This window comes from Dendrobates tinctorius, unplaced genomic scaffold (genome assembly GCF_039654945.1).
Source record: "Dendrobates tinctorius isolate UK_male_01 unplaced genomic scaffold, ASM3965494v1 ptg000331l, whole genome shotgun sequence".
In the NCBI taxonomy this organism is placed as follows: Eukaryota; Metazoa; Chordata; class Amphibia; order Anura; family Dendrobatidae; genus Dendrobates; species Dendrobates tinctorius.
This window is the reverse complement of record NW_027361997.1, coordinates 2,436,601-2,450,411: the sequence shown is the minus strand read 5'-3', so window position 1 is coordinate 2,450,411 and position 13,811 is coordinate 2,436,601. Positions and strand designations below refer to the sequence as shown.

The following is a 13,811-nucleotide window of genomic DNA, read 5'->3' as shown; positions in this document are numbered from 1 at the left end:
ACCCAAAAAGGGTGGAGTCCCGAGAGGGGGCGGTGACCCAAATTGGGGTGGTTCAGGAAATGGCAGCACTGGTTGCCTCAGTGAGTATGTCTGGGGAACCGCAGTGTGTCTGTATGAGTTTTGTGGAGTGCGGCACGTATTTTCCGGATAATGATGGGCCACAGGTGTGTACCGTGATGCTGCACCGGGAAGGAGTCTCTGGTAGACTGGACTCAGAGAGTCAGGTGACTCTGACAGGAACGCCTCTCGTTTTATCTCTAACCGAGAAAAACGCCAGGGTTCGCTGTAAACATGGGGTCACGGTGAACTATGCAGTAGACAGAGTAATGTTCGAGGGGACCAAAGGTGGTGCGTGCCAAGGGGGCGGGATACCGCGGGACTTAGTCTATGCCTTGGACAGGGGCCGGGACTTTGTTTTGTTTGATGACGGTGATGACGTATGGTCGGACGATGGAGACGTTTCGACTGTGGGGCCAGCAGCTATTGAGACGGTGACGGCTCCTGACATGGACAGGTCAGAGGTAGAACTGACCGGAAGAAAAGGTACATCTGCCCAACGTACGGACCTGACGTCTCGTGACATGACGGATGGTGGGCTGGGAGATGAGACGACTGGACTAGACACACAGGTGGTGGACGGTAACTGGAGGGTTCACTCGACTGGTGTGACTGACCCAGTGGTACCCTTTGACAATATAATTAAAGAGGTAGTGGTGAGACACGTGCTGGCCAAAAGAGAACAGGATCGTGAGATACAGCTGATAAAGGAGACAGTGGAAGGACATCTCGAACGGGAAAGAGTCCTGAGACAAATGGCCGAGCACAGAGTTGAGGAGCTCGAGAAAGAGGTGTTGGGGCTCAAAGAAACTGTAAGTGGTCTTCTGCGGGAGAAGAACTTGGACAGTGAGGAACAGCAGCCGAGTCCGACGGGTGGTGGAATGGAGCTGCCGATGCCCGTCTTAGCAGATGGTCGGGAAGAGATGAGATCTCGTGAGGTTGAGGAGCTGAGAACTGAAGAAGACAGTCACCCGGTTGGGTCAACTGTAGTGAGGGAAGTGTTCGTGGTAAAGCCAGAGCCTCCTGGCCAGGAAGAGAGCAAGGCCATGACCTTCAAGTTTGTGATTGATGTACCAAAAGACATGCAAGAGGCCTGTGCTGAGGAAGGTGTGCATGAGGCTTTCAAAGAAGCGGTCAAAACGTGTAAGGTGCACTGGGCGCCTGAGACTCGGCAGTTGGTGATAATGTCAGCCAGGGAAGACACAGCAAAGCGGGTGTCTGTCCTGAAAAACATGCATCTGCAGTGTCTCCATGTCAAACAGTTGGTTAGGCGGAGTAATATGAAAGCTGCTCGACGCCTAGAGTTAGCAAGAGAAGCTATGGATTGGTTGGGTTCGCGGAAAGAGGTAGTTCCAGTTCCCAAAGGTCTGATTGGGAGAATCATTGGAAGATTCGGGAAGGTAATGCAAGACCTTGTATATAGCTCCGGTGTGGTGAGGGTGAGGATCCCTCCTGATGATGAAGACCAAGTATCCAGTGAAGAGGGTAGGATTCCCGTACTGGTGGTTGGCTCCATGGAAAGCCTGAGAAACTTTCGGATGCTCTAGGAGTATCGAGTGGGGTACCTGCAAGAGATTGAGCAGTTGAGGCTGGACTGTCAGCGAATCAATAAAGAGGTTCGGAACACCAAGTGACGGCCGCCTTCAACCCAAGATGTAAGGACCCGAAGGGTTCCGCCAAGAAGTGACATGGCAGATGGCCGAAGAATGTCAGCAAGTGGTAGTTCAACTAGCAAGATGACGTTGAGAGAGCGTAGTTCCTGTGAGACCCTGAATGAGTCAGACTCAGGCCAGACAGTAGGCCTGATTAAGACTGATGGCCGTACCAACCGGGGGAGATGGTCGGGGAACGGAACAAACAGGGAGAGGAACGTGGTGACCAAACAGTGTCTGATGATGCAGACAGACTGTAACTGGAGGGCCAAAGATCAGGGCCAGTACTCTGACCGCTGGGGGCGGGGGAGACCTAACGTAGAGATGAGGCCGTATGATGGACGGAGACGGATCTCTCGTCCTGTGGGGCAAGGTGTAATGCGTGCTGTTGTGAGTTCATTTTCTGGTCTACCAGTTGTGAGTTCTCCTTCCAGGCTCCCTCTGGTGGTAAAAGGAGGTAGTGAGGCTGATTTAATCAGTAGAGATCTGCCACCTGATAATGAGGATGACGATTGGACCTCAGGAATCTCAGATTGTATTTAAGACAGCCGACGCCCTACTCTGGTGCTGGTGATTCCTTATGCTTGTCAGGTCTTGGTTCTCAGCTCTGTTCCAGTCAGCTCAAGCTAAGTTTCTCTGCTAATGTTCACATTTGATTTTGTTGTTCTATTCAGTTTTTTGTGTGGTCAGCCAACCCTAGCTGGGGCTGTGCTGAATTTCCACTCTTATTTATCTGTATTTGCCAATTTGCTTTTTGCCCCTTATTAGATTGGCCTCTTTTTGCTCTGTCTCAGAATATTTCAGAGTGCTGATATAGTGGGAGAAGTCTAGTGACTTCAGGGTTAATTTTGTTATCAGAAGTGTTGGACATTATTTTGTAGGGTTTTGGGCAGATTGCAGACAGTGTCTTTCCTTTCTAGTTAGTTTGGGCCCCATCGTTTGCTCATCCTATTTTCCTGCCTGTGTTTGTGTTTTCATCTTGTTTCACCATCATTACATGTGTGGGGGCTGTCTATTCCTTTGGGGTCTGCTCTGGGGCAGTTAGTTTTCCCCTTTTCTTGCTTTAGGCTTATTTAGTCCTCCGGCCGTGACGAGGCATCTAGGTTCATCGTAGGTACGCTCCACGGCTGCTGCTAGTTGTGTGGTTAGGATCAGGGATCTGCAACCTGCATAGTTACCAACCTCTCTGGTTTTTCTGGGCTTAGCATGTTTAGATTTTTCCTCCTCGGTGACCCATTCATAACAGAGTCACCAGCCATACCGCAGATTCTAGGGTACTCAAAAGCAGGAAAAAGTTGTTTTAAAAAAAAAAAGTGTCTTTTTTTTATATGTATTTTTTCCTTTTTTTCTCTGGGGCTGTAGGAGGATTTTTTTTCCCCTAATGGAGATTAAGCAATTGTCTGATCGTGTTGTTGAAGTGCAGGGAATTTCCACCTACCTCATTCAGTCACATGCTGCTGAACCTAAGATCCCTACTCCTGATGTGTTTTCTGGGGATCGGTCTAAATTTCTAAATTTTAAGAATAATTGTAAATTATTTCTTGCCTTGAAGCCTAACTCATCGAGGAGCTCTGCGCAGCAGGTAAAAATTGTCATCTCCTTGCTGCGCGGCGATCCCCAGGATTGGGCTTTTTCTCTGACACCTGAAAATCCTATTCTCACTAATGTGGATGCATTTTTTCAAGCCTTGGGTTTGTTGTATGATGAACCTAATGCTGTTGATCAAGTTGAGAGAACCCTGTTGGCATTAAACCAGGGTCAGGATTCTGCAGAGTTATACTGTCAAAAATTCCGAAAGTGGGCGGTCCTTACTACATGGAATGATAGTGCTTTGGCAGCTCTCTTTCGCAAGGGTTTATCAGAGACTGTAAAGATGTTATGGTGGGATTTCCGGTTCCCTCTGGTCTGGAGGATTCCATGTCATTAGCCATTCAAGTTGATCGGCATTTACGTGAACGTAAAACTACACGGGAGGCGCTGCCACCTTTTGAACAAACGTTTGAACCTATGCAATGTGATGGGGTTTTGTCTAGGGCGCAACGTCAGGAGTTTAGAAGGCGTAATAAGCTGTGTTTTTTTCTGTGGAGACGTCTCTCATACTATTTCTGTCTACCCAAAACGAGAGAAACGTTTTGCACACACATTTGCTGTGGGCAGTGTACAACCTAAGTTCCTTTTGGCAATTACTCTGATCGGCTCCTTATCCACGTTTTACACTAAGGCTTTTGTGGATTCAGGAGCAGCGTTGAATCTGATGGATTTGGACTTTGCTAAACGTTGTGGTTTTTCCATGACGCCTCTGTGGACGCCTATTCCTTTGAGGGGTATTGATGCTACTCCTTTGGCGGAGAAAAAACCTCAGTTTTGGACCCAGGTGATAATGCGAGTTACCCCAGACCACCAAGAAAATTGTAAGCTTTTGGTGCTGCATAATTTGCATGATACTATTGTTCTGGGTATTCCCTGGTTGCAAACTCATAATCCAGTTTTGGATTGGAAATCTGGGTCTGTGGTGAGTTGGGGTTGTCAGTGTGTTCTTAGGGACGCTCCTGTTTTCTCCACCTCTCCTCAGTCTCAAGATATTCCTGATTATCTGGCCAATTTTTCTGATGTATTTAGTGAGAGTAAGTCTGCATCTTTGCCTCCTCATAGGAGTTATGACTGTGCAATTGAGTTGATGCCTGGGTGTAAATTTCCCAAGGGTCGGCTTTTCAACTTATCAGTACCCGAACATGATGCTATGCGATCCTATATTAAGGAGTCGTTGGAGAAGGGTCATATTAGACCATCCTTGTCACCTTTAGGTGCTGGTTTTTTTTTGTGGCCAAGAAAGATGGTTCATTAAGACAGTGTATTGATTATCGTTCCCTTAACAAGATGACGGTTAAATATCAGTACCCATTACCTCTGATGTCTGATTTATTCTCCAGAGTTAAGAGTGCCTGCTGGTTTACTAAGCTTGACCTCAGAGGGGCGTATAATCTTAATCGCATCAAGCACGGGGATGAATGAAAGATGGCGTTTAATACTCCGGAGGGACATTTTGAGTACCTGGTGATGCCTTTTGGGCTCACTAATGCCCCTTCTGTCTTCTAGTCCTTTATGAATGATATTTTCTGTGACTTTGTGGATAAGTTTTTGATCATCTATCTGGATGACATTTTGATCTTTTCTAGTGATTGGGATTCTCATGTAGAACACGTCCGGACTGTGTTCCGGATTTTGAGGGAGAATTCCCTGTTTGTTAAGGGATCGAAATGCCTCTTTGGTGTACAGAGGATTTCATTTTTGGGATTTATCTTGTCTCCATTGACTATAGAAATGGACCCGGCCAAGGTACAGGCCATTTATGATTGGGTTCAGCCTACTTCTTTGAAGGCCCTCCAGAAGTTTTTGGGTTTTGCTAATTTCTATCATAAATTTATAGGTAATTTTTCTGGTATTGTCAAACCACTGACTGATCTGACCAAGAAGGGCGCTGATGTGCTGAATTGGTCTCCTGAGGCTGTCTCAGCATTTCAGGAGATTAAGCGGAGATTTACTTCAGCTCCGGTTTTACGGCAACCTGATGTCTCACTTCCATTTCAGGTGGAGGTAGATGCTTCTGAGATTGGTGCAGGAGCTGTTTTGTCCCAAAAAGACCCTGTGACTACTAAGATAAATCCCTGTGCCTTCTTTTCTCGAAAGTTCTCCCCATCTGAACGCAACTATGACGTGGGGAATCGGGAATTGTTGGCCATGAAATGGGCATTTGAGGAGTGGAGACATTGGTTGGAGGGAGCTAGACATCAAGTTGTGGTCCTCACCGATCACAAGAATTTGATTTATCTGGAGTCGGCCAAACGCTTGAATCCTAGACAGGCTAGATGGGCCTTGCTTTTCACGCGTTTTAATTTTGTGGTCTCTTTTCTTCTGGGCACTAAGAATATTAAGGCAGACGTCCTTTCTAGGAGTTTCTTTGCCGATTCTCTTAATGTAACCGAGCCTACTACCATCCTAGGTGAGGGGGTAGTTCTTTCTGCCATTTCGCCCGATTTGATATGCGCCCTGGAGGAATTTCAGGAGGATAAACCTGAGCGTTGCCCTATGGGAAAATTGTATGTTCCTGACCAGTGGAGAAAGAGAGTGATGTCTGAAATTCATTGCTCCACATTGGCTGGTCATCCAGGTATTTTTGGTACCAGAGATTTGGTGAGTCGGTCCTTTTGGTGGCCTGCCTTATCTCGTGATGTCAGGAATTTTGTACAGTCCTGTGGGACTTGTTCTCGGTCTAAACCCTGTTCTCGTTCTAGTGGGTTGCTGATGCCCCTGCCGGTGTCCGAGAGGCCATGGACCCATATTTCAATGGATTTTATTTCTGATCTTCCTGTCTCTCAGAGGATGACTGTTATCTGGGTGATTTGTGATAGATTTTTGAAGATGGTCCATCTTGTACCACTCCCAAAGTTGCCATCTTCCGCTGAGTTGGTGCCCTTGTTTTTACAACAGGTGGTTCGGTTACATGGGATTCCTGAGAACATTGTGTCCGACAGAGAAGTTCGGTTTGCTGCCAGATTCTGGAAAGCCTTTTGTTCCAGTCTGGGAATTCAGTTATTCTTCTCCTCCGCGTTTCATCCCCAGACCAATGGAAAGACTCAGAGAACAAACCAGACCTTGCAGTCTTATTTAAGATGTTTTATATCTGCTGATCAGGATGATTGGGTCTCATTTTTGCCCTTGGCCGAATTCACGCTGAACAATAGAGCTAGTTCTGCCACTTTGATGTCACCCTTTTTCTGTTATTTTGGGTTTCATCCTCGATTCTCTTCAGGGCAAGTGGAATCTTCGTCTGCCCAGGTGTGGACACTGTGGTTGAGAGAATGCAGCAGATATGGGACCAAGTGGTGGATAAGTTGTCACTCTCTCTGGAAAAGGCCCAGCGATTTTCCAACCGGCATAGGACCATTGGTCCCCGGTTTAAAGTGGGTGATATGGTTTGGTTGTCGTCTAACAATATTCCTATGAAGGTTGCATCTCCAAAATTTAAGCCAAGATTTATTGGACCTTATAAGATTTTGGAGATTCTTAATCCTGTTTCTTTTCATTTGGCTCTTCCAGTTACGTTCAAGATCCATAACGTATTTCACAAATCTCTGTTGAAGAGGTTTGTTGAGCCAGTGGTTCCTATGGCAGCACCTCCTGACCCTGTGTTGGTTGAAGGCAATGTGGAATATGAGATAGAGAAAATATTGGATTCTCGTTTGGTTAGACGGAGACTCCAGTATTTGGTCAAATGGAAGGGTTATGGCCAGGAGGATAATTCTTGGGTCTCTGCCTCTGATATTCATGCCAATAGATTGGTTCGTGCTTTTCACCGGGCCCATCCTGATCGGCCTGGTTGTGTGGATGAGGGTTCGGTGACCCCTCCTCATGGGGGGGGTACTGTTGTGAGTTCATTTTCTGGTCTACCAGTTGTGAGTTCTCCTTCCAGGCTCCCTCTGGTGGTAAAAGGAGGTAGTGAGGCTGATTTAATCAGTAGAGATCTGCCACCTGATAATGAGGATGACGATTGGGCCTCAGGAATCTCAGATTGTATTTAAGACAGCCGACGCCCTACTCTGGTGCTGGTGATTCCTTCTGCTTGTCAGGTCTTGGTTCTCAGCTCTGTTCCAGTCAGCTCAAGCTAAGTTTCTCTGCTAATGTTCACACTTGATTTTGTTCTATTCAGTTTTTTGTGTGGTCAGCCAGCCCCGGCTGACCACACTTTTTGTCCCTTATTAGATTGGCCTCTTTTTGCTCTGTCTCAGAATATTTCAGAGTGCTGATATAGTGGGAGAAGTCTAGTGACTTCAGGGTTAATTTTGTTATCAGAAGTGTTGGACATTATTTTGTAGGGTTTTGGGCAGATTGCAGTGTCTTTCCTTTCCTCTCCTTTCTAGTTAGTTTGGGCCCCATCGTTTGCTCAGCCTATTTTCCTGCCTGTGTTTGTGTTTTCATCTTGTTTCACCGTCATTACATGTGTGGGGGCTGTCTATTCCTTTGGGGTCTGCTCTGGGGCAGTTAGTTTTCCCCTTTTCTTGCTTTAGGCTTATTTAGTCCTCCGGCCGTGACGAGGCATCTAGGTTCATTGTAGGTACGCTCCACGGCTGCTGCTAGTTGTGTGATTGGGATCAGGGATCTGAAATCTGCATAGTTACCAACCTCTCTGGTTTTTCTGGGCTTAGCATGTTTAGGTTTTTTTTTCTCCTCGGTGACTCATTCATAACAGAGTGCCCAGTCTCGAGATCCTGGCGTAATGTTGTGTGTTCAACCCCACAAGTTTGAACAGAGGGGGGAGGTATGTGGTGTAGTGACCACTGTGTCCACTAGGGGGCGCTGTATGGATGTCCCAGGAGAGTGGATGAATGGCAAGATACTGAATGACCGTTATGTATCTCAAGGTGGGTGACCTTGAGATAGAGATTTATGTGTGTGTTAATCAGCAGTGATACTGTTGAGGTGCTGGTTCAATGTGTCAGGGACTAGTTACCTACAAACCCACCCAGGGGGTGTGTTTAATAACGCTATTGTAAAGTGTATATGTGTGTGTGAAGGACCTGTGATAAGGTCATAGTCATGTGACCCGGTGGGCGTGGCTATGGACCATATAATGTGGCCAGGGTAGGTCACATGGGGTGAATGCTTGGACCCGGTTGGTCCAGTGTGGAAGGTCCCACAGAGATGGGGCTTCCTGCCTGACAGCACGTGTGGACACTGAGTAATGGCTGCAAGTGCCTGAGAGTTCCCTGGAGGGAATGAATGTCTGCAGGATGGAGAAGCAGCCACGAGAGAACCCTGACGTGGGTGAGATATAACTGTGAGGCTGAAAAGCCTGCGTATTGGAAATTGCTAACAGAGTGAAGCTCTGTCATGGACGCTATGCCGTTTATATATTGCTGTTCATGGTATATGATGTTTAATAAACCGCATGGACTATACTGGTTTATGGAAAACCTGTGCCGGATCTGATTTTGTGGCTGCCAAGCGAGTGATCCCCTACTTAAATGACATCGCTACCTCACAACATGTATAGCCCCCTAATGCTAATGTACCATATGTAAAAAAACAAAAAATAAATTTGAAAATATAACTTTATTTTATAACCAATAATCAGAACACAAAAAATATTGTCATTATTTTTTCAATATGAAAACATAGTCAACTTATGGCCAAATAAGTACATTTTTGGACCACATAACAAAAAAGTTGCCTGGCTTCAAAAAAGTTGATTAGTCTCTTGGTTGTGAAGTGGGCCTTGTGGTGGCAACGTCCAACTCGGCGTGGCAAACTTCAAAGATCTTCACCAAAAATTGCAAACTAATTTAAATACTGGTAGTCCAGGCAATACCCATAGGATGTTGCTGGATCAGAAGGGAAAGTGGCAGTCGGTGAGGGTCCCAGCCTTTGTGTGCTTCCTGACTCAGAATGGTGGGAATAACTGCTGGCTGGTCTACTGAATCAGTAGTCAGGTTCTCGTTGTTGGGGTTGTTGTCTCGGATGGAAAAGTCCAAAAAACCCCATCAAAATGTCTTGATAGGGAGAAATTGGAGCAGGGTCCTCCAAAGCTGTTAGGCCGGGGTCACACTAACCAACGCAAAATACGGTCAGTATTTTACATGCGTAATACGGATGACAGACCCCTAAATAGTGCTCCGTATGTCATCCATAATCAAGGTGTGGTCGCGTATTTTGCGCTTGTCAGCATCCGTATGTAATCCGTATGGCGAGATTTTCTCGTCACCTTGCAAAATGGACATATAATGGAGCCCTATGACAGGTTTTATAACACAAACCAAAGAATAGATATAGACACATAGAATACATATATATATATATATATATGTATTCTATGTGTCTATATCTATTCTTTCGTTTCTTTATTAAACCTGTCAGTGTGAGTTTACTGTAAAGCGCACTGAATTGCCGGCTTTGCTAAAAGACACCTGGTGCGTACTTCTCGCAAGTCACATGTGTGGTCCGTGTGTAATGCGTATTTTTTGCGCACCCATAGACTTGCATTGGCGTACTACGGCCGTAGTGCGCTGACAATCGCAGCATGCTGCGATTGGCACGGAGCCTAGAATACGGATGAGAAATATACGGCTGGTGCGAGGGACCCCATAGAGAATCATTTGTCCGTGTCTAATGCGTGCTTTTTGCGCCTCTCACTCGCCCGTATTCCTCGCCAGTGTGACTCCGGCCTTAGTGACATCTGCACCATACTCATAAAAATTGACTGCCTAGCCGGGGTCAGGGAGCAAGCCTTGCTTGCAATAGTTAATGCAACAAAATCGAAATGATCCTCTGTAGTTAATTTTTTTTTAATCAAATCCAGAGTATAATTAGCGATTTTTACTGTTTTATAATTTTTTTTTTTGTTTGCTCAGCTCTTCTGCCACCAGATAGACAGCTCTTTCTCTCCTCTCTGTTACATCAGCTTCTGCTGAACCTGAAGCTCCAACAGCTACAGAAGCAGATGTGTCAGCAGCAGCTGAAGATGTGGCACCAGCAGAAGCTGTTGCACCAGATGGAGAACATGTGGCACCAGCTCCAGAAGAATTTCCTGCTCCATCTTCAGATTCTTCATCAGCAGGGGGCCCAGGAGGACAAATGTCCCCTTGAGTGCTATGTGAAAAAAGAAAACAATTATTCATTATTAGGGTATATTTCCACGCTGCGTAGGAGCAAAGCTTTGGGCGCAGCAAAATGCCTGCTCCGCCCAAAGCGCTACCCCCTTTTTTGTTGCGTGGTGATAACGCATGTTTTCATTGAACACATGCGGAATCACCGCATGCTATCAATACACTGTGCTAGTTATCTTGTGGAGACAGAGCGCCAATGCAAGATAACTAGACATGCTGTGGTCTCAAAAGACGTGCCGCATGTCCGGTGACATAGGTCTGACACCTCCATCATTGTACGCAGTAGAGACGGGATTTCAGAAAATCCCCTCCACTATGATGTAACATCTGGACACTGCAGATTGAACGCTGTGGCTGTACGCAGCGTTCAAAACGCAGCCAATTGTTCTGTATTATGCCACTTGGAAACATAGAGGCTAGATATATCATTAATTACAGATTTATCTATTTTTTTTTTTTTTTTTTTTAAACTTACCCCCGCAATGTCCTGCTTGTGAGAAGAAATTGCAACTCGTCACAAAAAGGAAACGTTTGACTCATGGGAGAGGAGCCACTTTTTTGACAGCTGGTGATAAATTTATTGAACCTGTCCCTCACCGATCGCCACCTCTGTTTAATATCTTTCTCTAAAAAAACAAAAATAAACACACTATTATCAATATTAGTCCATTTTTTTTAATGTATAATATTAATTGTTAAATAACCTTATAATTACCAATTTGCAACTGCCTTGCTTTTGTGCAGCAATCCCATTCGGGATATAGCTGGTGAAATATTTTGGTCGAGCATATGTCCCGGAAAAATTTGTCCTTATACGAATCATCTGCGGGGTCCCATATCGCTGGAAAATCACGTACCTACAATGTATACAATAATGTCATTAGATAGTTTATCCAACAACCAAATAATATATAAAAAAAAATTAAATTTGGTAAATATTTAGATAGAACCCCTACCCTAACCCTAGGCCTAACCATAACCCAAACACCAAAAAAACCATAACCCTAATCCAAAACATAATGCCATGCCTAACCAGAACTCTAATCCCAACACATCCTTAACCCTAATGCCAACCCTAACCCAAACCCTTACCCTAATCTCAACCCTAACCCTAATCCCAACCCTAACCCCAAACCTAACACCCTAACCTTAGTCCCATCTCTAACCCTAATCTCAACCATAACCCTAATCCCAAACCTAACCCTAACCATAATCATAATTTGAAAATGGAAAAAATGTTCAAAAAATTTACGTTATTATTTTGACATAATTAATGGGGTGACAAGGTTTTTTTTTAACTTAATATTTAATTGCAGGGTTATTTTTTTTATACCTTTTTTTTTGTGTTAACACGAGGGGTTGGCGAAAAAAATTGCATGGGCTCCCGCGCAATTTTCTGCGCCAGTGGGAAAGCCGACAGCCAATATTTGTAGCCTGGGAAGGGGTTAATAACCATGGCTCTTTCCAGGCCATGAATATCAGCCCACAGCCGTTTGCATAGCCTTTACTGGCTATAAAAATAGGGGAACCCCCCCCAAAAAATGACGTGGGGTCCCCCTACAGAAAGGCTACGCATTCAGCTGCAGGCTGATATTCATAGCCTAGGAAGGGGCCATGGATATTGCCTCCCCGGCCTAAAATTCCAGACCGTAGCCACCCCAGAAATGGTGCATCTAAAAGATGCGCCAATTCTGGCGCTTAGCCTCTCTCTTCCCACTGCCATGTAGCGGTGGCATATGGGGTAATAAGGGGTTAATGTCACCTTGCTATTGAAAGGTGACATTAAGCTCAGGTTAATAAAGAAGAGGCGTCAATAAACCCTTATTGTAAGAAAGGGGAAATAAAACACAAAGACATTCCTGAAAAGTATTTTAATCAAATAAACACATTTTTTGACAAAATGTTATTATCCTGCTATTCCAAGCGAAGCCCTCGTTCTCCTAGAAAAAAAATAAAAAATAACAAACCAATTATATACTCCCTAGTCCATTAAAATCGAGTGTCCCACGATGATCTGCCATAGAGAACGGCTCCTGCAGTGTGTTACTGCGCATGCGCGAGAGTTTACCGGAGTACATTGACTCCGGTACTCTCCCTTTACGGCACAGCTGCGTGGGAAAATTCTCACGCAGCTCTAGTGCCGTAAAATGACAGCATGGAGCTGCAAAACTCTGTCAAAGTCCGCGATACACTGACAAAAGCATAGCTCCTGGTAGTGTATCGCCGGAGGACGGAACAGATCAGTGTGGGACACTCGTTATGGGATTTCTGCGGACCAGGGAGTATATTATTGGCCTTTTTTTTTTTTTTTTTTTTCTAGGGGACCGAGGGCTTCGAGGAATTAGGTGTATGTGGTGAGTATATACTCTATGTTGTATGTACTGTCTGTAATGTATGTTACATGTATTGTGTTATGTGTTTTACTCACAATTGTACTCAGTCGCCGGACACAGTGACTATTCTCCCATCCTAATAGTCGGATGGGAATATATTAGATAGGACTGCTCCGAGAAGGGTATGCCTTGACGCGGCGGAGTGGCTTAGCGTACATTTTTTTTGCAAAAAAACGTATCAACAAAATACCCTGGTTTTGTTAACATCTTTTACTAGCACTTGCTACTTACAGTTACATATGTTTTACAGCAGAGTATTTATGCACGTTTGTCATACTGTGTTCTGTTTTTGTGTCTTAGTTCTTGGGTGGTGTGAACAGGGTCTTATGACCCGTTCAGTTTTTGTGCATGTGTCATGTGTTCTGAATCCATTGATTTCTTGCTTATGCAAGCTTTGGGAGATCCCCGCCTCTCTCCTTTGGGACATGCATAAAAAGCCATTTTGCCCAGCGAGCCCATACCGGGCAGCACCTTTCTGAACCCTGCTCATGAAGGTATTATTCACATGTTCAGGTTTTTAAATATATTAGATAGGACTGCTCCGAGAAGGGTATGCCTTGACGCGGCGGAGTGGCTTAGCGTACATTTTTTTGCAAAAAAACGTATCAACAAAATACCCTGGTTTTGTTAACATCTTTTACTAGCACTTGCTACTTACAGTTACATATGTTTTACAGCAGAGTATTTATGCACGTTTGTCATACTGTGTTCTGTTTTTGTGTCTTAATGTATGTTACATGTATTGTGTTATGTGTTTTACTCACAATTGTACTCAGTCGCCGGACACAGTGACTATTCTCCCATCCTAATAGTCGGATGGGAGTCCCATACGGCGTCTGAGTACAATTATGTCGCACTATCGTCGCATGGGGACAGACAGACGGACACAGACAGACACACACACACACACATACATACCAAGTCAATCAGACACCCGACATCCATCCCCATGCGGCGATAGCCCTTCATTTTGGCTCCAAGATGGTGACTTCCTTTTCCTGCACACACACACTCCGCCTACACACTTGACATCACTTCCCTCTGCAGCG

General features: G+C 45.1%; 1 protein-coding gene across 1 annotated transcript in view; it reads left to right on the top strand.

The window, feature by feature from the left end:
* Positions 1 to 13,192: 13,192 nt before the first annotated feature.
* The window catches only part of LOC141074232 (uncharacterized), a 50,329-nt gene continuing 49,710 nt past the window's right edge, over positions 13,193 to 13,811 (top strand). Inside the window, exon 1 of the mRNA XM_073561814.1 lies at positions 13,193 to 13,256. The gene's annotated coding sequence lies outside the window, so the exon portion shown is untranslated. The remainder of the gene's footprint in view (positions 13,257 to 13,811) is intronic.